We start from the raw sequence: 27343 nt of genomic DNA on the forward strand, positions 1-27343 counted from the left end.
TCCATTGCTCATAGCGGCATACGAAGCTTCACTTCTTGAGTGTGCCAAAGAGCTCAGAAAGTAGACAGTAGCTGACTATCAATGGGCAGTATGGTCTGACGAGTCGCGATTTTTGCTCTTCCTTAAATAAAAAAGAAAAAAAAATATGCAAGGAATACAGTGGACCAACGGCCCAATGAGGCATTATATCTGCGGTATCTTGAGAACGTAGTTCTGGCCAAAGCTCATTCTGTGATGTTTTGATGATGTTTCTCGTACCATAACCTGGGGTCATACATTCGCGTTACCATGAACATGAAACAGGACGTTTATTTCAAAGCTCCCGGTGGCCAGTTGTTGCTGTTTCTTTTCTATCTTCAGGCACTGAGCACTCCTGTCTCTCAAGACGACAGCGGCCGTGTTCACAGGACTGGACGCATACCATACCTGGTTTGCAGAATACTGATGCGCTGTATCGTACTTAGACTGGCTCGCTACATCAGCCCATCTTAATACCGTAGAAAATATCTGGGGATATTTAAATAGTAATAAACATGCTAGCAGTTTGGTAGCTGCATGTCACTCTGTGCCACTACATAGTTTAACAAAATATCGACTTACTAAACATGGCTGCCATATAGTTGGTTCAAATGGCTCTGAACACTATGGGACTCAGCATCTGAGATCATCAGTCCCCTGCAACACAGAACTACTTAAACGCTATATAGCTGAAGATGTACAGTGATAACTAAGAAATAGAATGATAACTACTTACTGGTTAAAGTACGTGTAACATTTACATTTGTATTCGCCGTATAATTGAAACAAGTGTTCCATCTAACAAAACTAAAAAAATTAAGATCTATAGACGACTCAAAAAATGCAGACTTGAAAAATAAAATACGTAAACGTAGAAGGTTAGAACTACATAGAACGCTGGCAGCTTCTACTATGGGTTTGTGTAGACCAGGTAGTTTGATGGAAACACGAAGGTGTCAAGGAAACGCTCCGCAAATCCGGTAAAGAAGACTGCGTGAAGAGCGCGGCAAGGTGGCACAGAGCCTTGCTGTGAAACCTCGCAGAACCCACGTCCCAGTTAGAGAAAAACTATATCGCCTAAAGTGTACAGAAAAACTACATCATCTAATGTGTATTTCATGTAAGGGCAACAAGGATAAAATTATAGAAAGTTGGACTCTGGGGAACAGTAACTAATACACTACTGGCCATTAAAATTGCTACACCACAAAGATGACGTCCTACAGACGCGAAATTTAACCGACAGGAAGAAGGTGTTGTTATATGCAAATGACTAGCTTTTCAGAGCATTCACACAACGTTCGCGCCGGTGGTGACACCTACAACGTGCTGACATGAGGAAAGTTTCCAACCGATTTCTAATACACAAATAGCAGTTACCGGCGTTGCCTGGTGAAATGTTGTTGTGACGCCTCGTGTAAGGAGGAGAAATGCGTACCATCACGTATCCAACTTTGATCAAGGTAGGATTGTAGCCTATCGCGATTTGCGGTTTATCGTACCACGACATTGCTGCTCGCGTTGGTAGAGATCTAATGACGGTTAGCAGAATATGTAATCGGTGGGTTCAGGAAGGTAATACGGAACGCTGTGCTGGATCCCAACGGCCTCGTATCACTAGCAGTCGAGATGACAGCCATCTTATCCGCATATCTGTAACGGATCGTGCAGCCACGTCTCGACCCCTGAATCAACATATGGGGACGTTTACAAGACAACAGCCATCTGCACTAACAGTTCGACGACGTTTGCAGCAGTATGGACTATCAGCTCGGAGACCATGGCTGCGGTTACCTTTGACGCTGCATCACAGACAGGAGCGGCTGCGATGGTGTACTCAACGACGAACCTGGGTGCACGAATGTCAAAACGTCAGTTTTTCGGATGAATCCAGGTTCTGTTTACAGCATCATGATGGTCGCAACCACGTTTGGCGACATCGCGGTGAACGCACATTGGAAGCGTGTATTCGTCATCGCCATACTGGCGTATCACCCAATGTGATGGTATGGGGTGCCATTGGTTACACGTCTCGGTCACCTCTTGTTCGCATTGACGGCACTTTGAACAGTGGACGTTAAATTTCCGATGTGTTACGACCCGTGGCTCTACCCTTCATTCGATCCGTGCGAAACCCTACATTTCAGCAGGATACTGCACGACTGCATGTTGCAGTTCCTGTACGGGCCATTCTGGATACAGAAAATGTTCGACTGCTGCCCTGGCCAGCATATTCTCATCTCTCACTAATTGAAAACGACTGGTCAATAGTGGGCTAGCAACTGGCTCTTCACAATACGCTAGTCACTACTCTTGATGAACTGTAGTATCGTGTTGAAGCTGCATGGGCAGCTGTACCTGTACACACCATCCAAGCTCTGTTTGACTCAATGCCCAGGCGTATGAAGGTCGTTATTACGACCAGAGGTGGTTGTTCTGGGTACTGATTTCTCAGAATCTATGCACCCAAACTGCTTGAAAATGTAATCACATGTGAGTTCTAGTATAATATATTTGTCCAATGAATACTCGTTTATCATCTGCATTTCTTCTTGCTGTAGCTATTTTAATGGCCAGTTGTGTATATTAGGTTGGTGCGTAAGTTCGTAGCGTTCTTCTTTCCTATGTTGGTATTCCGTTTGCTATGGGTTTATTTATAGATTGTCATTTTCGTTTGTAGTTCACCGTTGCTATCTGAGATTAAATATTGTCATTTTGCCATTTGGAGATACTGAGTGGAGCTGTGGGCGATAGAAAATGGAGTGACAAGTGGAGAAATCGGAACATTTCCGACGTATTCTTCTGTTCGTTCTGTAGATTGGTGACAGCAGCGGAGGCAACCAAAAACATTTGTGCCGCGTATGGGGATAACGTCATTGCACAGAGCACGGCAAGAAAATGGTTTTATCATTTTAAGGAGGATCGGTTTGACATTAGTGACTCTCCACGTACAGGAAGACCTCCGGGGTTTGAGGAAGATCATTTAAACGATTTATCCAAAACGATTCACGTCAGTGTACTTGAGAACTGGCAAATGTGGTGAACTGTGATCATTCCGTGAGTGTGCGACATTTGCATATAATAGGAAAGGTTCAAAACTGGGCTGTATGGGTCCCGCATGCTCCAAGCCAAAATCGCAAAAATCAGCGAGTGGGCATATGTGAATCTCTCCTTGTTCGTCATCAATTGAGTCGTGAACAACACCGATAATTCATGTCCTGTATTGTTACTGTGGACGAGAAATGATGTCTTTATCCTAACGTAAAGAAAAGCAAGGAATGGTTGAGCACAAACAAAGCAGCAGCTACCCGTACGAACACTTGTGCGCATTGACAAACGATAGTGTTACGCATCTGGCGGAACAGCTGCGGTGTGGTGTACTACGAATTGCTTCCCCGAGGTGTGGCCATCACTGTTGACATTTATTGTCAACAACTGAGACATCTTGCAGACACAATACGTGAACAGTGACCAGGAAGACTACGTGAAGTCATGCCACTCCACGATAACGCCTGTCTTCATTCTGCTAAACTGACAAAAGACACTATACAGTAATTATGTAGGAAAGTCATTCCCCCCCCCCCCCCCCCCATCTTATTCACCTGATCTTGCGCCCTCCTATTTTCAGCTTTTTCAAAAATGGCTCTGAGCACTATGGGACTCAACTGCTGAGGTCATTAGTCCCTTAGAACTAGTTAAACCTAACTAACCTAATGACATCACAAACATCCATGCCCGAGGCAAGATTCGAACCTGAGACCGTAGCGGTCTTGCGGTTCCAGACTGCAGCGCCTTTAACCGCACGGCCACTTCGGCCGGCCTCAGCTTTTTCGCTCCCTATCAAAAAACCTCCAAGGAACTTCCTTTCCGTATGAAAATGCGCTCCGAACATCGCTCGACGAGTTCTTCGACTCAAAACCACGTGATTTCTACAGTCGTGGAATCGAAAAGTCACCTCGGCACACTGTTGTAAATACTGCCGAGAATATATTATTGATGACTAAAGTCTCTGTTACGTTTATCTGTTGCGATTATTAAACTTATGGAAAGCCGCGACGAACTTCTGCGCCAACCTAAGTTATCTTTCAATCCACAATAACTGAATGGAGTAGGAAAGAGTCTCATCTTGAAGTTAATTCTTCCAAAAGCTTGCTTTTGTCGTCCGTGTTTTCCTAACAAAAAATGGTTCAAATGGCTCTGAGCACTAAGGGACTTAACTTCTAAGGTCATCAGTCCCCTAGAACTTAGAACTACTTAAACCTAACTAACCTAAGGACATCACACACATCCATGCCCGAGGCAGGATTCGAACCTGCGACCGTAGCGGTAGCGCGGTTCCAGACTGTAGCGCCTAGAACCGCTCGGCCACACCGGCCGGCTTTCCTAACATTCTCAGTCATTTTGTAGCGTATATGCTACACGTAACTTATTTTTAGGGAATAAACTAAACGTGGTGTGCCAGATTCTAGCATTTACTTCAAATAATTTTCTTTCAAAATGGTTCAAATGGCGCTGAGCACTATGGGACTTAACTTCTGAGGTCATCAGCCCCCTAGAACTTAGAACTACTTAAACCTAACTAACCTAAGGACATCACACACATCAATGCCCGAGGCAGGATTGGAACCTGCGACGTAGCGGTCTCGCGGTTCCAGACTGTAGCGCCTAGAACCGCTCGGCCACTCCGGCCGGCTTAATTTTCTTTCTGGAGCGTACTTGTTTTCCTTGTTGCATGTTCTCAATAGGCAGCCGCGTCTGCTTGAGGAAGCTGTCTATCACGATATCATCATGTCTTCGAGAAATGAAGAAAATTTCTGTTTGCTTTTAGTAATTTTGGAGTTATGTGTGTTTGGAATATACTGTAACATGTTAATATACCTTGCACAATATAATACATATTTGTTTGTTTCATCGCAACAATACAGCGATATATTTTTTCCTATGTAGCACTGGGTCTACATCCGACAGCGACCTATATGCTCACATTTCAGTGTCATTGTTTCCATAATTTTTAGGTGTTTGTTATTGAATTTTCTGAGTATTGCACATACTTCAACTATTTTGTAACATCTATAGCATTCAGTTTCAACATGTCTTACCATTTGGTGAATCACACCAATTTGACACTTTAATGTGGTATTTCAGTCTTGCTTTGTCCCATAACAATGCATTAAGCACCAACATAAGCTTTTAATTCTTAAAAGCCAAGCTTGAGGAGTGCGCATTGAACAAAAATAATAATAATAATAATAATAATAATAATAATAATAATAATGGCTGTGAGCACTATGGGACTTAACATCTGAGGTCATTGGTCCCCCAGAACGTAGAACTACTTAAATCTAACTAAATTAAGGACATCACGCACATCCATACCCGAGGCAGGATTCGAACCTCCGACCGTAGTGGCCACGCTGTTCAAGACTGAAGCGTCTAGAACCGTTCGGCTACCAACGGCGGCCATTGAGCAAGACCAAGTACCTTCTTGTCAGTGTCTGCGTTTCATGTTTCGATGCTGTCGCTTGGGTGTCACATTCTTACATTCTTTTATTTAGCGGTACGTTTGGTTGCTGTCTGCTTTATACTTCATTTCAATATATGACGGTTTCTCGCAAACTGACATTGAGAAACCGTAGATGTGTAGACAGTTTCGATAGAAGCCGACGCTGAACTTGTTGGTTCGAAACAGCTGACAATTCTATTTGTTTTCAATAAGTGGCACTGTTAACAGTTGCAGGTTGCTCTTTTAAATTTTGTAAGAATTAAACTGTATTTTTGTATACAGTGGTAAATCGAACTACACTGACAAAATTTCGAAGGTTCTTCACAGATATTTTCTTGGTATAAGGGACTGGTAGTCTCCGGTGACACGTTAGAAAGTTATAGCATGTCCATTGAGTCTCACCCCCAGTTTACCTTTGTGTTCATATTGCACTGATAATATCTGTACAACAGTGCAAATGTCAACGGTGAGTCCTGTGTGTCTTGTTTCGAAACAAACTTGTTCGTTTCATACACACTACTTCCTACTGACAACATGTTCAAAATGTGTGTGATATCTTATGGGACATAACTGCTAAGGTCATCAGCCCTAAGCTTACACACTACATAACCTAAATTATCCTAAGGACAGACACACACACCCATGCCCGAGGGAGGACTCGAACCTCCACCGGGACCGGCCGCACAGTCCATGACTGTAGCGCCCGAGACCGCTCGACTAACCCAGCGCGGCGACAACGGCATGCCTACTTTTCACGACCGAGTTTAAATTCAGAACTGCCCGGTTTTCAGTGTCGGGTACGGCTAGGTTTGCCGGTGAAGACTTGGCCGACGTGTGCCTGATGCTAGCGTTCGCTGAATGCAGTGGAAGAGCCGCACAACGCCGCTACGCTGGGCTGTTCTCGCAGCGACGTCAGCCCTCCCACAGTGTGCACACTGTGCCATGGTCACGCTAGTCGATGTTTTGATCGATATCTCAAACGGTACAGTTCTCCATTTGTTAGCCACTGAACTGTACACCGACAGAACAGATTGGCCCCACTGTCGCAAAAATGTGTGTGGTTCCTCTTGGGCTGTTGCTTCACTGGCTGCATATTGCAAACTCTTTCACTGTTGAGACGGTATTTTTACAATTGTTGTTGTTGTGGTCTTCAGTCCAGAGACTGGTTTGATGCAGCTCTCCATGCTGCTCTATCCTGTGCAAGCTTCTTCATCTCCCAGTACCTACTGCCACCTACATCCTTCTGAATCTGTTTAGTGTATTCATCTCTTGGTCTCCCTCTACGATTTTTACCCTCCACGGTGCCCTCCAATACTAAATTGGTGATCCCTTGATGCCTCAGAACATGTCCTACCAACCGATCCCTACTTCTAGTCAAGTTGTGCCACAAATTACTCTTCTCCCCATTTTTAGTCAATACCTCCTCATTAGTTATGTGATCTACCCAGCTAATCTTCAGCATTCTTCTGTAGCACCACATTTCGTAAGCTTCTATTCTCTTCTTGTCGAAACTATTTATCGTCCATGTTTCACTTCCATACATGGCTACACTCCATACAAATACTTTCAGAAACGACTTCCTGACACTTAAATCTATACTCGATGTTAACAAATTTCTCTTCTTCAGAACCGCTTTACTTTCCATTGCCAGTCTACATTTTATATCCTGTCTACTTCGACCATGAAACACGTATGTAACGTAGCAGCGATGGTGAGGCACGTTAAAATCTTTGACCAGAGAGCCTATTATCGTGGTTAGTCTGCGCTTGACCGCGCGAGTGTTTCGAGCGGTACGCGAGTTGCAGTAGGCCAGTGCAGTCTGTCGATAGCAGTAGCTCAGTTCAGTTGCGTCCAGCAGTACGCTAGTAGTCGTCATGCAGAGCAGTCGGTCAGTAGTAGCAGCCCAGTGCGGTTGTGTGATGTAGTCTGTCGGCAACACTGGTCAAGATGCTGAATGAGGTATATTGGTAATTAAGGTAATCATCAGATAATGTAAAGTTTATTTATTGTAATTAATTTCCAACAAATGCCCCAATAATAAGTTTGATTTCAAAGCAATTTTTAACACAAAAAAAAATCATTTAATTACGATTTCCTTTATTTCCCTTAAAGAAAAGTTTCAGTTAAATTTAAAAATATTATTTGCAATGCAGTTCCTCCAAGCCGTGCGCAACAATAAGAGCAGAAATTTGACAAGCAGTTTCAATGAGGTAAGAATTTAATTCTGATTTTTTTGCACAGGGCCAAAGACCGATATTTCGGTTTAATTGAATTATCATTATCACTGAGATTTTCTTATCACTGAATGGACTTTAATTTTTTTGTGAAGAACTTATACTTGGGTCAGATTGCGATTCTCACTTTTATTGTCGTTAAATTTAATTGCTAGGGAGGTTACGTTTGGCTCCCATTCATTTATTATTTTTGTCTTTAAAATTTCGGTGGAGAGGTTACACTTAGCGCAATGTCCATTAGCATTCTTAAATAATATTGTCATTTTTATAAATATTTTTGTGGGGAGGTTACAACCATCATCAGTTACTTTGCTCCCCAAATAGCAAAACTCATTTACTACTTTAAGCGTTTCATTTCCTAATCTAATTCCCACAGCATCACCGGACTTATTTCGACTACATTCCATTATCCTCGTTTTGCTTTTGTTGATGTTCATCTTATATCCTCCTTTCAAGACACTGTTCATTCCGTTCAGCTGCTCTTCCAGGTTCTTTGCTGTCTCTGAGAGAATTACAATGTCATCGGCGAACCTCAAAGTTTTTATTTCTTCTCCATGGATTTTAATACCTACTCCGAATTTTTCTTTTGTTTCCTTTACTGCTTGCTCAGTATATAGATTTAATAACGTCGGGGAGAGGCTACAACCGTGTCTCACTCTCTTCCCAACCACTGCTTCCCTTTCATGCCCCTCGACTCTTATAACTGCCATCTGGTTTCTGTACAAGTTGTAAATAGCCTTTCGCTCCCTGTATTTTACCACTGTCAACTTCAGAATTTGAAAGAGAGTATTTCAGTCAACATTGTCAAAAGCTTTCTCTAAGTCTAAAAATGTTAGAAACAATTTTTACAGAACAAAGGTAATTTGAGGAACAAAACGACTAAATCGTAATTACATTATTACTCGCTAAAACTTCACCGGAGAGCATTCAAATGGCTCTGAGCACTATGGGACTTAACATCTATGGTCATCAATCCCCTAGAACTTAGAACTAATTAAACCTAACTAACCTAAGGACATCACACAACCGGAGAGCATTGGTCGCTTGTGCCACATAATGAGAAAATATCCCGGAATAACCTCCAAGATTTTATTGGTGGTGTCCGTTTTCACCGTCTATGCTACGTAAAATCCTGGTGGCCGAATTTTTCCAACGATATAGATTTGCCGTAAAAAGAAGAAAGTGAACCCATTGAGGATGGCCGAACAGCAGCGACACTTGTATGAGCAACATTTAACAAGAAGTTTGTTTTATTCGAGGAGGGGCCCTAAAATATGGATATTTCTTTTAGGTGAAAAATGATTCTGTAAGACCATCTCGCCGTATCTGGTACGGTTGCTTGTGGGGTATGGATGTAGACTAGTAGGGATGTGTGAGCAGATTAGCAAGCTATTACACCGTCATGTTATAAGAAATTAATTTTTTGTCGTTTAAGTAACTTTCGAGCAGAGTGATACGCGTATCCTTGTTCTCCATGATCTAGACTCGATGAAATAATTTGGTTCTTCTTTTATAGGAAGCAAAGGAAGTTCCTTTAAACAATGGTTCAAATGGCTCTGAGCACTATGGAACTTAACTTCTGAGGTCATCAGTCCCCTAGAACTTAGAACTAATTAAACCTAACTAACCTAAGGACTTCACACACATCAATGCCCGAGGCAGGATTGGAACCTGCGACGTAGCGGTCGCGCGGTTCCAGGCTGTAATGCCTAGAACCGTTCGACTACGAAGTTCCTTAGAGTCACTTTTACTGTATACCTTTTCCCCTCAACGAAACTAAATAAATTCTGCATCGGCCGCAATTGGGCATTGAACTGAATTCAGTGGTGACAAGTGAAAATTTGTGCCGGACCAGAACGTAAAACCCGGATTTCCCGCTTCACTTGAGTGATCGCCTTAAGCGCTTCGGCAATCCCAACATGGCTTCCGTCAAATTGCCGTGTAGTCACACGCTACTCACTCTGGACACGAAGCGCTACATAAGTCGGACGGAAAGAGTCCGCGGATAGCTGGAGCACTGATGGAGACCGCTCACGTAAAGTGGCAAATCAGGGTTCGAGTCCAAGTCCGATACAAATTTTCTCTCGTCACCACTGGATTCGATTAAGTTCTCAGTTGGTGCCAATGTCAGAATTTACTTAATTTCATCATTTTTATTTGCGAATGTAGGGTCACACAAACTCTTTCTTCTGTTCAGATGCATGTAACATCACCATTTTTGTAGCTTTAAGTTAATTATGAACAATAATTCTGCTGTTGAGTTAAAATGGCTTACTATTTATTGAAATGTACCTGAAATATCAGTAATTGTCTGTACGAGTTCCTTACACGTTCAGCATCTTAATTATGCTGGGAGCGAAAGTTTGGTGATATGACGATCATGTGCCTTTGGCGTACTATGATGCGCCTATTCGCATCCTTTCTCTTAGAACTTGCAGTCTAAATTACACTACTGGCCATTAAAATTGCCACACCACGAAGATGACGTGCTACACACGCGAAATTTAACCTACAGGAAGAAGATGCTGTGATATGCAAATGATTAGCTTCTCAGAGCATTCACACAAGGTTGGAGCCAGTGGCGACACCTACAACGTGCTGATATGAAGAAAGTTTCCAACCGATTTCTCATACACAAACAGCTGTTGACCGGCGTTGCCTGGTGAACCGTTGTTGTGGTGCGTACCATCACGTTTCCGACTTTGATAAAGGTCGGATTTTAGCCCATCGCGATTGCGGTTTATCGTATCGCGAGATTGCTGCTCGCGTTGGTCGAGATCCACTGAATGGTAACAGAATATGGAATCGGTTCGTTCAGAAGGTTAGGCCTAATACGGGACGCCGTGCTGGATCCCAAGGGCCTCGTATCACTAGCAGTCGAGATGACAGGCACCTTATTCGCATGGATGCAACGGATCGTGCAGCCACGTCTCGATCCCTGAGTCAACAGATGGGGACGTTTGCAAGACATCTGCACGAACAGTTCGACGACGTTTGCAGCAGCATCGGCTATCAGCTCGAAGACCATGGCTGCGGTTACCCTTGTCGCTGTATCACAGACAGGAGCGTCTGCGATGGTGTACTCAACGACGAAGCTGGGTGCACGAATGGCATAACGTCATTTTTTCGGATGAATCCATGTTCCGTTTACAGCATCATGATGGTCGCATCCGTGTCACCTCTTGTTCGCATTGACGGCACTTTGAACAGTGGACGTTACATTTCAGATGTGTTACGACCCGTGGCTCTACCCTTCATTCGATCCCTGCGAAACCCTACATTTCAGCAGGATAATGCACGACCGCATGTTGCAGGTCCTGTACGAGCCTTCTGGATACAGAAAATGTTCGACTGCTTCCCTGGCCAGCACATTCTCCAGATCTCTCACCAATTGAAAACGTCTGGACAATGGTGTACGAGTAACTGGCTCGTCACAATACGCCAGTCACTACACTTGATGATCTGTAGTATCGTGTTGAAGCTGCATAGGCAGCTGTACCTGTACACGCCATCCAAACTCTGTTTGACTGAATGCCCAGGCGTATCAAGGCCGTTATTACGGCCAGAGGTCAGTTCTAGTGTAATATATTTGTCCAATGAATACCCGTTTATCATCTGCATTTCTTCTTGGTGTAGCAATTTCAATGGCCAGTAGAGTATTTGCTATACGTTGTTGTTGTTGTGGTCTTCAGTCCTGAGACTGGCTTGATGCAGCTCTCCATGCTAATCTATCCTGTGCAAGCTTTTTCATCTCCCAGTACCTACTGCAACCTACATCCTTCTGAATCTGCTTAGTGTATTCATCTCTTGGTCTCCCTCTACGATTTTTACCCTCCACGCTCCCCTCCAATACTAAATTGGTGATCCCTTGATGCCTCAGAACATGTCCTACCAATCGATCCTTCTTCTGGTCAAGTTGTGCCACAAACTTCTCTTCTCCCCAATCCTATTCAATACCTCCTCAATCCTATTCAATACCTCCTCATTAGTTATGTGATCTACCCATCTAATCTTCAGCATTCTTCTGTAGCACCACATTTCGAAAGCTTCTATTCTCTTCTTGTCCAAACTATTTATCGTCCATGTTTCACTTCCATACATGGCTACACTCCATACGAATACTTTCAGAAATGACTTCCTGACACTTAAATCAATACTGGATGTTAACAAATTTCTCTTCTTCAGAAACGCTTTCCTTGCCATTGCCAGCCTACATTTTATATCCTCTCTACTTCGACCATCATCAGTTATTTTGCTCCCCAAATAGCAGAACTCCTTTACTACTTTAAGTGCCTCATTTCCTAATCTAATTCCCTCAGCATCACCTGACTTAATTAGACTACATTCCATTATCCTTGTTTTGCTTTTGTTGATGTTCATCTTATATCCTCCTTTCAAGACACTGTCCATTCCATTCAACTGCTCTTCCAAGTCCTTTGCTGTCTCTGACAGAATTACAATGTAATCGGCGAACCTCAAAGTTTTTATTTCTACTCCATGAATTTTAATACCTACTCCGAATTTTTCTTTTGTTTCCTTTACTGCTTGTTCAATATACAGATTGAACAACATCGGGGAGAGGCTACAACCCTGTCTTACTCCCTTCCCAACCACTGCTTCCCTTTCATGTCCCTCGACTCTTATAACTGCCATCTGGTTTCTGTACAAATTGTAAATAGCCTTTCGCGCCCTGTATTTTACCCCTGCCACCTTTAGAATTTGAAAGAGAGTATTCCAGTCAACATTGTCAAAAGCTTTCTCTAAGTCTACAAATGCTAGAAACGTAGGTTTGCCTTTCCTTAATCTTTCTTCTAAGATAAGTCGTAAGGTCAGTATTGCCTCACGTGTTCCCGTGTTTCTACGCAATCCAAACTGATCTTCCCCGAGGTTGGCTTCTACTAGTTCTACGAAGTTCTATTATTTTTGCTGTGCACTGCGAAACATTCCATCGCTTTGTGCAGCATTTCAGCACGGGCAATCGTCACCCAACATACAGCTCTCCTACAGCGATCTCTTCGCCTGGTGTCATCGTAACAGGAAACGGTGGGCAGAATTGGCTTCAGCGAGGAGCTTGTTCAATTAACTGAAAATGGAAGATTATCGTTTTCACTACCGTGCAGCCTTCGTGATTTATCGCACCTCAGAGCAGTTAGCATTGTGAGGCACTATGCAGTCTAGCATTCCATCTTTATTTTGTTACGATTCGAGGGATAAAAATTATGACTCACGCCCGACGACGCGGTTTGACATTTCAGATTCCGTTCGTGCGACTTCTGAGTAAAATAACAACCACATTTCTTGGGACATGTGTCTGGTCATCGACCCAGGAGAATTTACTTGAAGAGACAGCTCTACGGTTGCGTGTTGATCACACACAGCACGGTCGCGAGTGTAAACACGGAGAGGGCGTGACACGAGGGGCCGCGGAAGGCAGATTCCTGCACGTACTACACCCTACAGCGATATTAGTGCACTTGTCGGAAACACGCGGTGACGTTACGGTAAACAAGTACAGCGGTGACTGAGCAAAACGCTTCGGGTTGTGAGCGGTTTCAAGACAGCTGTGCGTAATCTGTGAAGTGATTCATGGTGTCTTGGTGAAATATCACGATGAAAACTCACGACTAGCTGACCGAAGCTCCATCACTCCAAGGTGAAATAATATTGTAGTCGACTAATATCTCGCTTAGAGTGCCTGGAATACGTTGGACATGTTTACGCTAAATAGGGTGTAAGTAGGCTGTTTAGGTTTTTATGTTGGTAACGTCACGTAGCGCTCTGTATGAAAATCACTGGCTGTGCTGTGTGCAGTCTGTTGCTGGTTGGCATTGTTGGAATATTCGCTATTGTAGTGTTGGGCAGTTGGATGTGAACAGCGCGTAGCGTTGCGTGGTTGGATGTGAGCCGCCAGCAGTGGTGGATGTGGGAAGAAAGATGGGAGAGTTTTGAGAGCGGACGATCTGGACGTGTGTCCGTCAGAAAAACGAAATTTGTAAGACTGGGTGTCATGATCTGATATGTATATTATGACTTTCGAACACTATTAATGTAAATACATTGTCTACAACATCTATTTACATCTACATTTATACTCCGCAAGCCACTCCACGGTGTGTGGCGGAGGGCACTTTACGTGCCACTGTCATTACCTCCCTTTCCTGTTCCAGTCGCGTATGGTTAGCGGGAAGAACGACTGTCGGAAAGCCTCCGTGCGCGCTCAAAATCTGTCTAATTTCACATTCGTGATCTCCTCGGGAGGTATAAGTACGGGGAAGCAATATATTCGATACCTCATCTGGAAACGCACCCTCTCGAAAACCGGACTGCAAGCTACATCGCGATGCAGAGCGCCTCTCTTGCACAGTCTGCCACTTGAGTTTGCTAAACATCTCCGTAACGCTATCACGCTTACCAAATAACCCTGTCACGAAACGCGCCGCTCTTCTTTGGATCTTCTATATCTCCTCCATCAACCCGATCTGGTACGGATCCCACACTGATGAGCAATACTCAAGTATAGGTCGAACGAGAGTTTTGTAAGCCACCTCCTTTGTTGATGGACTACATTTTCTAAGGACTCTCCCAATGAAACTCAACATGGTACCCGCCTTACCAACAATTAATTTTATATGATCATTCCACTTCAAATCGTTCCTCAAGCATACTCTCAGATATTTTGCAGAAGTAACTGCTACCTGTGTTTGTTCCGCTATCATATAATCATGCAGTAAAGGATCCTTCTTTCTATGTATTCGCAATACATTACATTTGTCTATGTTAAGGGTTAGTTGCCACTCCCTACACCAAGTGCCTATCCGCTGCAGATCTTCCTGCATTTCGCTACAATTTTCTAATGCTGCAACTTCTCTGTATACTACAGCATCTTCCGCGAAAAGCCGCACGGAACTTCCGACACTACTTACTAGGTCATTTATATATATTGTGAAAAGCAATGGTCCCATAACACACCCCTGTGGCACGCCAGAAGTTAATTTAACGTCTGTAGACGTCTCTCCATTGAGGACAACATGCTGTGTTCTGTTTGCTAAAAACTCTTCAATCCAGCCACACAGCTGGTCTGATATTCCGTAGGCTCTTACTTTGTTTATCAGGCGACAGTGCGGAACTGTTTCGAACGCCTTGCGAAAGTCAAGGAAAATAGCATCTACCTGGGAGGCTGTATCTAATATTTCCTGGGTTTCATGAACAAATAAAGCGAGTTGGGTCTCACACGATCGCTGTTGCCGGAATCCATGTTGATTCCTACATAATAGATTCTGGGTTTCCAAAAACGACATGATACTCGAGCAAAAAACATGTTCTAAAATTCTACAACAGATCGACGTCAGAGATATAGGTCTATAGTTTTGCGCATCTGCTCGACGACCCTTCTTGAAAACTGGAACTACCTGTGCTCTTTTCCAATCATTTGGAACCTTCCGTTCCTCTAGAGACTTGCGGTACACGGCTGTTAGAAGGGGGGCAAGTTCTTTCGCGTACTCTGTGTAGAATCGAATTGGTATCCCGTCAGGTCCAGTGGACTTTCCTCTTTTGAGTGATTCCAGTTGCTTTTCTATTCCTTGGACACTTATTTCGATGTCAGCCATTTTTTCGTTTGTGCGAGGATTTAGAGAAGGAACTGCAGTCTGGTCTTCCTCTGGGAAACAGCTTTGGAAAAAGGTGTTTAGTATTTCAGCTTTACGCGTGTCATCCTCTGTTTCAATGTCATCATCATCCCGGAGTGTCTGGATATGCTGTTTCGAGCCACTTACTGATTTAACGCAAGACCAGAACTTAAAAGGATTTTCTGTCAAGTCGGTACATAGAATGTTGCTTTCGAATTGACTGAACGCTTCACGCATAGCCCTCCTTACGCTAACTTTGACATCGTTTAGCTTCTGTTTGTCTGAGAGGTTTTGGCTGCGTTTAAACTTTGAGTGAAGCTCTCTTTCTTAACTTTGTTGTTGAACCACGGTGGGTTTTACCCGTCCCTCACAGTTTTACTCGGCACTTACCTGTCTAAAACGCATTTTACGATTGCCTTAAACTTTTTCCATAAACACTCAACATTGTCAGTGCCGAACAGAAATTTTCGTTTTGATCTGTCAGGTAGTCTGCAATCTGCCTTCTATTACTCTTGCTAAACAGGTAAACCTTCCTCCCTTTTTTTATATCCCTATTAACTTCAAATGGTTCAAATGGCTCTGAGCACTATGGGACTTAACTGCTGAGGTCATCAGTCTCCTAGAACTTAGAACTAATTAAACCTAACTAACCTAAGGACATCACACACATCCATGCCCGAGGCAGGATTCGAACCTGCGACCGTAGCGGTCACGCGGTTCCAGACTGTAGCGCCTAGAACCGCTCGGCCACTCCGGCCGGCCCCTATTAACTTCCATATTCAGTGTTGGCAGTGTTGCAATATTAGCTTAGTAGTGCTGGACAGTTGTAGGTGAGCCGCCACCAGTGGTGGTGGTGGATGGGTGGAATATATATATATACACTCCTGGAAATTGAAATAAGAACACCGTGAATTCATTGTCCCAGGAAGGGGAAACTTTATTGATACATTCCTGGAGTCAGATACATCACATGATCACACTGACAGAACCACAGGCACATAGACACAGGCAACAGAGCATGCACAATGTCGGCACTAGTACAGTGTATATCCACCTTTCGCAGCAATGCAGGCTGCTATTCTCCAATGGAGACGATCGTGGAGATGCTGGATGTAGTCCTGTGGAACGGCTTGCCATGCCATTTCCACCTGGCGCCTCAGTTGGACCAGCGTTCGTGCTGGACGTGCAGACCGCGTGAGACGACGCTTCATCCAGTCCCAAACATGCTCAATGGGGGACAGATCCGGAGATCTTGCTGGCCAGGGTAGTTGACTTACACCTTCTAGAGCACGTTGGGTGGCACGGGATACATGCGGACGTGCATTGTCCTGTTGGAACAGCAAGTTCCCTTGCCGGTCTAGGAATGGTAGAACGATGGGTTCGATGACGGTTTGGATGTACCGTGCACTATTCAGTGTCCCCTCGACGATCACCAGTGGTGTACGGCCAGTGTAGGAGATCGCTCCCCACACCATGATGCCGGGTGTTGGCCCTGTGTGCCTCGGTCGTATGCAGTCCTGATTGTGGCGCTCACCTGCACGGCGCCAAACACGCATACGACCATCATTGGCACCAAGGCAGAAGCGACTCTCATCGCTAAGACGACACGTCTCCATTCGTCCCTCCATTCACGCCTGTCGCGACACCACTGGAGGCGGGCTGCACGATGTTGGGGCGTGAGCGGAAGACGGCCTAACGGTGTGCGGGACCGTAGCCCAGCTTCATGGAGACGGTTGCGAATGGTCCTCGCCGATACCCCAGGAGCAACAGTGTCCCTAATTTGCTGGGAAGTGGCGGTGCGGTCCCCTACGGCACTGCGTAGGATCCTACGGTCTTGGCGTGCATCCGTGCGTCGCTGCGGTCCGGTCCCAGGTCGACGGGCACGTGCACCTTCCGCCGACCACTGGCGACAACATCGATGTACTGTGGAGACCTCACGCCCCACGTGTTGAGCAATTCGGCGGTACGTCCACCCGGCCTCCCGCATGCCCACTATACGCCCTCGCACAAAGTCCATCAACTGCACATACGGTTCACGTCCACGCTGTCGCGGCATGCTACCAGTGTTAAAGACTGCGATGGAGCTCCGTATGCCACGGCAAACTGGCTGACACTGACGGCGGCGGTGCACAAATGCTGCGCAGCTAGCGCCATTCGACGGCCAACACCGCGGTTCCTGGTGTGTCCGCTGTGCCGTGCGTGTGATCATTGCTTGCACAGCCCTCTCGCAGTGTCCAGAGCAAGTATGGTGGGTCTGACACACCGGTGTCAATGTGTTCTTTTTTCCATTTCCAGGAGTATATATATATATATATATACGAGGTGCATTCAAGTTCTAAGGCCTCCGATTTTTTTTCTAATTAACTACTCACCTGAAATCAATGAAACTGGCGTTACTTCTCGACGTAATCGCCCTGCAGACGTACACATTTTTCACAACGCTGACGCCATGATTCCATGGCAGCGGCGAAGGCTTCTTTAGGAGTCTGTTTTGACCACTGGAAAATCGCTGAGGCAATAGCAGCACGGCTGGTGAATGTGCGGCCACGGAGAGTGTCTTTCATTGTTGGAAAAAGCCAAAAGTCACTAGGAGCCAGGTCAGGTGAGTAGGGAGCATGAGGAATCACTTCAAAGTTGTTATCACGAAGAAACTGTTGCGTAACGTTAGCTCGATGTGCGGGTGCGTTGTCTTGGTGAAACAGCACACGCGCAGCCCTTCCCGGACGTTTTTGTTGCAGTGCAGGAAGGAATTTGTTCTTCAAAACATTTTCGTAGGATGCACCTATTACCGTGGTGCTCTTTGGAACGCAATGGGTAAGGATTACGCCTTCGCTGTCCCAGAACATGGACACCATCATTTTTTCAGCACTGGCGGTTATCCGAAATTTTTTTGGTGGCAGTGAATCTGTGTGCTTCCATTGAGCTGACTGGCGCTTTGTTTCTGGATTGAAAAATGACATCCACATTTCATCCATTGTCACAACCGACGAAAAGAAAGTCCCATTCATGCTGGCATTGCGCGTCAACATTGCTTGGCAACATGCCACACGGGCAGCCATGTGGTCATCTGTCAGCATTCATAGCACCCACCTGGATGACACTTTTCGCATTTTCAGGTCGTCATGCAGGATTGTGTGCACAGAACCCACAGAAATGCCAACTCTTGAGGCGATATGTTCAACAGTCATTCGGCGATCCCCCAAAACAATTCTCTCCACTTTCTCGATCATGTCGTCAGACCGGCTTGTGTGAGCCCGCAGTTGTTTCAGTTTGTTGTCACACGATGTTCTGCCTTCATTAAACTGTCGCACCCATGAATGCACTTTCGACACATCCATAACTCCATCACCACATGTCTCCTTCAACTGTCGATGAATTTCAATTGGTTTCACACCACGCAAATTCAGAAAACTAATGATTGCACGCTGTTCAAGTAAGGAAAACGTCGCCATTTTAAGTATTTAAAACAGTTCTCATTCTCGCCGGTGGCGGTAAAATTCCATCTGCCGTGCAGTGCTGCCATCTCTGGGACGTATTGACAATGAACACAGCCTCATTTTAAAACAATGCGCATGTTTCTATCCCTTTCCAGTCTGGAAAAAAAAAATCGGAGGCCTTAGAACTTGAATGCACCTCGTATATATGACTTTTGGATACTATTAAGGTAAATACATTGCTTGTTCTCCATCAAAATCTTTCCTTTGCTAACTATAAGCCTATCAGTAGTTAGTGCCTTCAGTAGTTATAATCTTTTATTTAGCTAGCAGTATTGGCGCTCGCTGTATTGCCGTAGTTCGTGTAACGTAGATTTTTGTGAGGTAAGTGATTCATGAAAGGTATAGATTATTGTTAGTCGGGGCCATTCATTTGTAGGGATTATTGAAAGTCAGATTGCGTTGTGCTAAAAATATTGTGTGTCAGTTTAGTGTTGATCAGAATAAGTAAAGAGAGAAGTGTCTGAGTACGTTCAGTTTTGCTCAGCTGTTTGAAAATCAAATAACGTAAGAGGTTCATCAGCACAGTAATTCATTAATTTTTCTAAAGGGTGTTTCAAGGGGGCAGTGTGTATCTCCTTCTAAATATTCGATGAAATTTGAACCTCACTATGTTCGGAATATCAGAAGATTCGGTTCAACATCGGACACAGTCGCTCAATTATACCATTACACCGTGTAGGTGAACGTTTATGGGCGATGGGTGAGTTCACGTCGAACTTGGGGATTGCACCTTTACATCGCACACCACACCTGCAAAGCCGATGCTACTAGCATTTTAAATTACATCTGTGTGTGTATTTGCATCCATACTCTGCAAACTGTTTTCGACATTGACATCTACATGGATACTCTGCAAATCACATTTAACTGCCTGGCAGAGGGTTCATCGAATCACCTTCACACTAATTCTGTATTGTTCCAATCCCGTACAGCGCGCGGAAACAACGAACACCTGTACCTTTCCGTGCCAGCTCTAATTTCTCTAATTTTATTATGATGTTCGCATCTCCCTGAATAGGTCGGTGTCAACAAAATATTGTCGTATTCGGAGGAGAAAGTTGGTAATCGCAATTAATCAAGAAGATTCCGCCGTAACTAAAAACGCCTTTGTTTTAATGATGTCCACGCCAAATCCTATATCATTTCTGTGACACTCTCTCCCGTATTTCTCGATAATACAAAATGTCCTGCCGTTCTTTGGACTTTCTCAATGTACTCCATCAGTCCTATCTGGTAAGGATCCCACACCGCACAGCAGTATTCCAAAAGAGGACGGACAAGCGTAGTGTAGGTCGTTTAGTAGAACTGTTACATTTTCTAAGTGTCCTACCAATAAAACGCAGTCTTTGGTTAGCCTTCCCCACAACATTTTCTATTCATCCTTCCAGTTTAAGTTGTTCGTAATTGTAATTCTTAAGTATTTAATTGAATTTATGGCCTTTAGGTTTGACTGATTTATCGTGTAATCGAAGTTTAACAGGTTCCTTCTAGCACTCATGTGGATAACCTCACACGTTTCGTTATTAGGGTCAACTGCCAATTTTTGCACCACATATATACCTTTCCTAAATCGTTCTAGACGCTTCAGTCTGGATCCGCGCAACCGCTACAGTCACAGTTTCGAATCCTGCCTTAAGCATGGATGTGTGTGATATCTTTAGGTTAGTTACGTTTAAGTAGATGTTAAGTCCCATAGTGCTCAGAGCCATTTGAACCTAAACCGTTTTGCAATTTCTTTTGGTCTTCTGATGATTTTGCTAGTCGATAAACGACAGCGTCATCTGCAAACAACCTAAGACTGCTGCTCACATTGACTCCTAAATCGTTTATATAGATGAGTAACAGCGAAGGGCGTATAACAGCACCTTGGGGAACGCCAGAAATCGCTTCTGTTTTACTTGATGACTTTCCGTCAATTACAGCGAACTGTGACCTCTCTAACAGGAAATCACGAATCCAGTCACACAACTAGGACGATATTCCATAAGTATCCATTTTCACTAAAAGCCGCCTGTATGGTACAGTATCAAAAGCCTTCTGGAAATCTAGAAATACAGAATCAATTTGAAATCACTTGTCAATACCACTCAATACTTCGTCTGAGTAAAGAGCTAGTTGTGTTACACAAGAACGATGTTTTCTAAATCCGTGTTGATTGTGCGTCAATAGACCGTTCTCTTCGAGGTAATGAATAATGACCGAATACAATCGACGTTCCAGAATCCTGCTGCATATCGACGTTAATGATATAGGCCTGTAATTTAGTGGAATACTCCTACTTCCTTTCTTGAATATTGGTGCGACCTGTGCAACTTTACAGTCTTTGAGTACAGATCTTTCCTCGAGGGAACGGTTGTATATGACTAATAAGTATGGAGCTATTGTACCAGCATATTTTGAAAGGAACCGAACTGGTACATAGTCCGTACCGGAGGCCTTGCTTTTGTTAAGTGATTTATGATGTTTCACTACTCCGAGGATATCTGTTTCTACGTTACTCATGTTCGTAGCTGTTCTTGATTTGAATTCTGGAATATTTACTTCGTCTTCTTTCGTGAAGGAATTTCTGAAGGGTGTATTCAGTAACTTTGCTTTGGCAGCGCATTCGTCGATAGTATTTCCATTGCTATCGCGCAGAGAAGGCATTGATTTCATCTTGCGGCGAGGATATTTCATATACGACTAATAGGATCACCATCCTACTGGCATAAAAGCACCAGTAAACATTAGTAATAATTCGTAGAGAGCTAATGCGCACATGCTACTGCACAAAAAAGTACCCACTACAGTGTGATTAAGCATCAAAATTCACTGACGCTGACTTTCAACGCATAATTTCTTGCGTTATAATGCAGACCTAGAGTTTTTGCTACAAGTCTTACCTGAGGTGTAGATTACATGCTGTGTTGAGTATTGAGATAAGACTGAATTTAGTAGACACACACAGAACATGCATAGTGTAATATATGGTCCAGTCACATTAATGTCAACACCGCTATGTTCGACGTCAGGGAGAAATGTGTCGGAAGTTACATGCGGCTTCTCGCGGATGATGCTGTAGTATACAGAGAAGTTGCAGCATTAGAAAATTGTAGCGAAATGCAGGAAGATCTGCAGCGGATAGGCACTTGGTGCAGGGATTGGCAACTGACCCTTAACATAGACAAATGTAATGTATTGCGAATACATAGAAAGAAGGATCCTTTATTGTATGATTATATGACAGCGTAAGAAACACTGGTAACAGTTACTTCTGTAAAATATCTGGGAGTATGCGTACGGAACGATTTGAAGTGGAATGATCATATAAAATTAATTGTTGGTGAGGCGGGTACCAGGTTGAGATTGATTGGGAGAGTCCTTAGAAAATGTAGTGCATCAACAAAGGAGGTGGCTTACAAAACACTCGTTCGACCTATACTTGAGTATTGCTCATCAGTGTGGGATCCGTACCAGATCGGGTTGACGGAGGAGATAGAGAAGATCCAAAGAAGAGCGGCGCGTTTCGTCACAGGGTTATTTGGTAAGCGTGATAACGTTACGGAGATGTTTAGCAAACTCAAGTGGCAGACTCTGCAAGAGAGGCGCTCTTCATCGCGGTGTAGCTTGCTCGCCAGATTTCGAGAGGGTGCGTTTCTGGTTGAGGTATCGAATATATTGCTTCCCCCTACTTATACCTCCCGAGGAGATCACGAATGTAAAATTAGAGAGATTCGAGCGCGAACCATACGCGACTGCAACAGAAAAGGGAGGTAATGACAGTGGCACGTAAAGTACCCTCCGCCACACACCGTTGGGTGGCTTGCGGAGTATAAATGTAGATGTAGATGTAGAAATAACAACTCACAGGCGGCAAGTAGCATAATTAGCTGTGAAGTGTATAAAACGGGTGTTGGGAACCGCGAAAGACAGTGCAGTTGCTGGAAGGCGGAATCGCGTCCAAAGGGGCATGACCGTAGGCTTTCGAGCAAAGGGTGGAGGGATTTCGTCTGTGAAGCGTTCGCGTGCCGCAGTGGTTAAAGTATACCGTGCGAGATAAAACGGCGCCGGGGCAACTGTTGTGCACCACGGCCCATAGACGACAAGCGTAAACGACGCTTACAGAGGTATACACTGGCGAAAAGACGCCCAGATGAAAGAAGGAGCTACCGGTAGTGTCTCGGCAACAATCGTCCAGCTAACGTTGCTGCGTATGAGCCTCCGAAACACACGCCCGGTTCACGCACCCATGGCGACTGTTCGTCGACGACGAAAGCTGGAATTTACTCGCCAGTCCCGCAACTTGATATCCAGTGACTGGTGACAGGCGGCCTTTTTAGGTAAATCACGTTTTATGCATCATTGGACACACAGCCTTCGGCCGTTGGCACCCTGCGAGGAGAAGGGAGCGCTATGCTCTCGGGAATGTTTTCGTGGCATTACCTCGGTGACTGTGTCATTTGGGAAGGCATAATGGATCGACACAAATATGCAGCTATCCACAAGAAGCTCCACTACAGGCCATTAAATTACTACGCCACAAAGATGACGTGCGACAGACGCGAAATTTAACCGACAGCAGGAAGATGCTGTGATATGCAAATGATTAGCTTTTCGGAGCATTCACACAAGGTTGGCGCCGGTGGCGACACCTTCAACGTGCTGACATGAGGAAAGTTTCCAACCGATTTCTAATACACATACAGCAGTTGACCGGCGTTGCCTGGTGAAACGTTGTTGTGATGCCTCGTGTAAGGAGGAGAAATCCGTACCATCACGTTTCCGACTTTGATAAAGGTCGGATTGTAGCCTATAGCGATTGCGGTTTATCGTATCGCGAGATTGCTGCTCGCGTTGGTCGAGATCCGATGACTGTTAGCAGAATATGGAATCAGTAGGTTCAGGAGGGTAATACGGGACGCCGTGCTGGATTCCAAAGACCTCGTATCACTAGCAGTCGAGATGAAAGGCATCTTACCCGCATGGCTGTAACGGGTCGTGCAGCCACGTCTCGATCCCTGAGTCAACACATGGGGACGTTTGCAAGACAACAACCATCTGCACGAACAGTTCAACGACGTTCGCAGCAGCACGGACTACCAGATCGGACACCATGGCTGCGGTTAGTCTTGACGATGCATCACAGACAGGAGCGCCTGCGATGGTGTACTCAACGAGGAACCTGGATGCACGAATGGCAAAACGTCATTTTTTCGCATGAATTGAAGTTCTGTTTACAGAATCATAATGGTCGCATCCGTGTTTGGCGACATCGCGGTGAACGCACATTGGAAGCATGTATTCGTCTTCGCCATACTGGCATCTCACCCGGCGTGATGGTATGGGGTGCCATTGGTTACACGTTTCGGTCACCTCTTGTTCGCATTGACGGCACTCTGAACAGTGGACGTTACATTTCAGATGTGTTACGACCCGTGGCTCTACCCTTCATTCGATCCCTGCGAAACCCTACCTTTCAGCAGGATAATGCACGACCGCATGTTGCTGGTCCCGTACGGGCCTTTCTGGATACAGAAAATGTTCGACTGCTGCCCTGACCAGCACATTCTCCAGATCACTCACCAATTGAAAACGTCTGGTCAATGGTGGCCGAGCAACTGCCTCGTCACAATACGCCAGTCACTACTCTTGATGAACTGTGGTATCGTGTTGAAGCTTCATGGGCAGCTGTACCTGTACACGCCATCCAAGCTGTGTTTGACTCAATGCCCAGGCGTATCAAGGCCAGAGGTGGTTGTTCTGGGTACTGATATCTCAGGATCCATGCACCCAAATTGCGTGAAAATGTAATCACATGTTAGTTCTAGTATAATATATTTGTCCAATGAATACTCGTTTATCATCTGCATTTCTTCTTGGTGTAGCTATTTGGCCAATAGTGTATTACGTACAACATACTGCATTCTTTTGGTAAGATATGACATTATCCATTGGTTGGCGATACCATCAATCCCACAAAATTTCAATTTATCTAGACGAATGCTGTGATTCACACAGTTAAATGCCTTAGATACGTCGCGGAAAATACCAACCGGTGCTATTTTATTATTTAACGCTTCTAAAATTGGTTGAGTGAGGACGTAAATATCTATTACTGTACTTCTCATCCATACGATGCCACATAATCACGCACTTTTTTTACTATACTTAGAAGTTTCCCACAGTCCACATTTCGTGTGTGAGAAGGTGGGCCGGTCCGAGTATGCCATATGTCATTCTTGATGGTAATTGTTACAAAAGACAATGTGTAGTTGAAACGAATTTTTGTTGTTTCCTCGAATACATTTCTATTATAAGACGTGAGGCATGACATAATTCTTTGAATGTTGAAACAAGCCGGGCACGGTTTGAGTGAAACAACACGCACAGTGCCAAGATAACGCTACTGAAAACTAAACGTGCATTCAGAATTCATCCCGTGGACAAATTTTTGTAGAAACTTAACTTTCATAGGTAAACAAACATAATTTCTCATACAGCTTTGCCCAATGTAGCTCAGTGTTTGCACAAAACCGCAGTGTCCTAAGAGTTATAGATCAAGTGAAGGGCACTCTAAGAGTATGGAATGAAAATGCTACTTTCCTACGTCCAGGTGCTCTTAAAATGCTTATATAACAAACGGACTGTATTTGCAGAATGTCCTACATTCTGTTACGTCTAAAAATTTCGTACAGTAAAAGACAAATAACGAGGAGAACGTGGCAAACGTCATACACGAACTCGCGAGAAACTTCAATCAGTGGAACAGGGGTCAAACTAACAACGGAACCTCCCAATCACACCCCCCTCTGATTTAGTTATTAGTTGGCACAGTGAATAGGCCTTGAAAAACTGAACACAGATCAATCGAGAAAATAGGGAAGAAGTTGTGTGGAATTATGAAAAAAATAAGCGAAATATGCAAACTGAGTAGTCCTTGCGCAAGATAGGCAACATCAAGGACGGACTGAGCTCAGGAGCGCCGTGGTCCCGTGGTTAGCGTGAGCAGCTGCGGATCGAAAGGTACTTAGTTCAAGTCTTCCCTCGAGTGAAAAGTTTACTTCCTTTTTTTCGCAAAGTTATGATTTGTCCGTTCGTTCATTGACGTCTCTGTTCACTGTAATAAGTTTAGTGTCTGTGTTTTGCGACCGCACCGCAAAACCGTGCGATTAGTAGAGAGGCATTGGAGAGGCACGTCCTTTCGTCTACTAATCGCACGGCTTTGCGGTGTGGTCGCAAAACACAGACACTAAACTTATTACAGTGAACAGAGACGTCAATAAACGAACGGACAAATCATAACTTTGCGAAAAAAAGGATGTAAACTTTTCAATCAAGGGAAGGCTTGACCCAAGGACCTCTCGATCCGCAGCTGCTCACGCTAACCACGGGACAACGACTCTCCTGAGTCCAAACTATCCTTGATGTTGCCTATGTTGCGCGTGGACTACTCAGTTTGTATATTTTGCTTATTTTTTTCATAGTTCCACACAACTCATTCCTGTTTTCTCGATTGATCTGTGTTCAGTTTTTCAAGGCCTATCCACTGTGCCAACTTGTAACTAAATCTGAGGGTGATGCAATGGGGAGGTTCCCTTGTAAGTGAAAACGTGTCTCGGCTTGTCCGTAGATATTCGACTGTTTCTGAGAAAACAACAATCAAAAGTTTTCGAGGTTTTTAGGTGCCTTTTAGCGAGTAAGGTCTGCAGCTCGGGGTCTCGCGGTAGCGTTCTCGCTTCCGGAGCTCGGGGTCTCGGGTTCGATTCCCGGGGTCAGGGATTTTTACCTGTCTCGAGATGACTGGGTGTTGTTGTCATCATCATTCATCCCCATTACGGTCGGAGGGAGGCAATGGCAAACCACTTGGACCTTGCCTAGTACGGCGGTGCGGGTCTTCCGCATCGTACCCTTACGCCCTGTGAAGGAGTATGAGACTTCATCAAGGTGGGCCGATTAGACCGAAGAAAACTGGCTGATTTGAAATCAGTCGACCTCTGTCCGAAGTCTGTACAGTTGGGCGGTGAGATCGGACGGGCCGAGAACGCGCACTTTCTGGGGTGATGATTTGAAAAGATGGACCGTCGTCGTGGGAATGTCGCGAAGTCGGCGGCGCAGTCTGGCGGTGCCAGCCTCGGGCAACACCGACTAAAAGGAAGGCGTCGGCGCTTGTTCGTGACGTCACGTCAGCTAGGCACGGCGAACGCCAGGCCTGTTGCAGGCATTCTCATAATGGTGGTGTCCCCCTCTCTGACACAGGAAAATGTGAAACTATTGGCGGTAGTTGACCAACACACATTGTTCTGAGAGATTTCTGCAATCAATTAATTGTGCAATTCATTTCACTTCTTAACTGTTTTAAGGAATGACATACAAAAACAACTTCATGGTCCAGCAGCAACAAAATTCGTGCTTCTTTACCTTATTTGTAAATCTGAGGAAGTTACGTTTGTACTGGGTTGCTTTTACAAGCAACTGTGAACATATTGG

This window comes from Schistocerca serialis, unplaced genomic scaffold (assembly GCF_023864345.2).
Source record: "Schistocerca serialis cubense isolate TAMUIC-IGC-003099 unplaced genomic scaffold, iqSchSeri2.2 HiC_scaffold_1260, whole genome shotgun sequence".
Classification (NCBI taxonomy): domain Eukaryota; kingdom Metazoa; phylum Arthropoda; class Insecta; order Orthoptera; family Acrididae; genus Schistocerca; species Schistocerca serialis.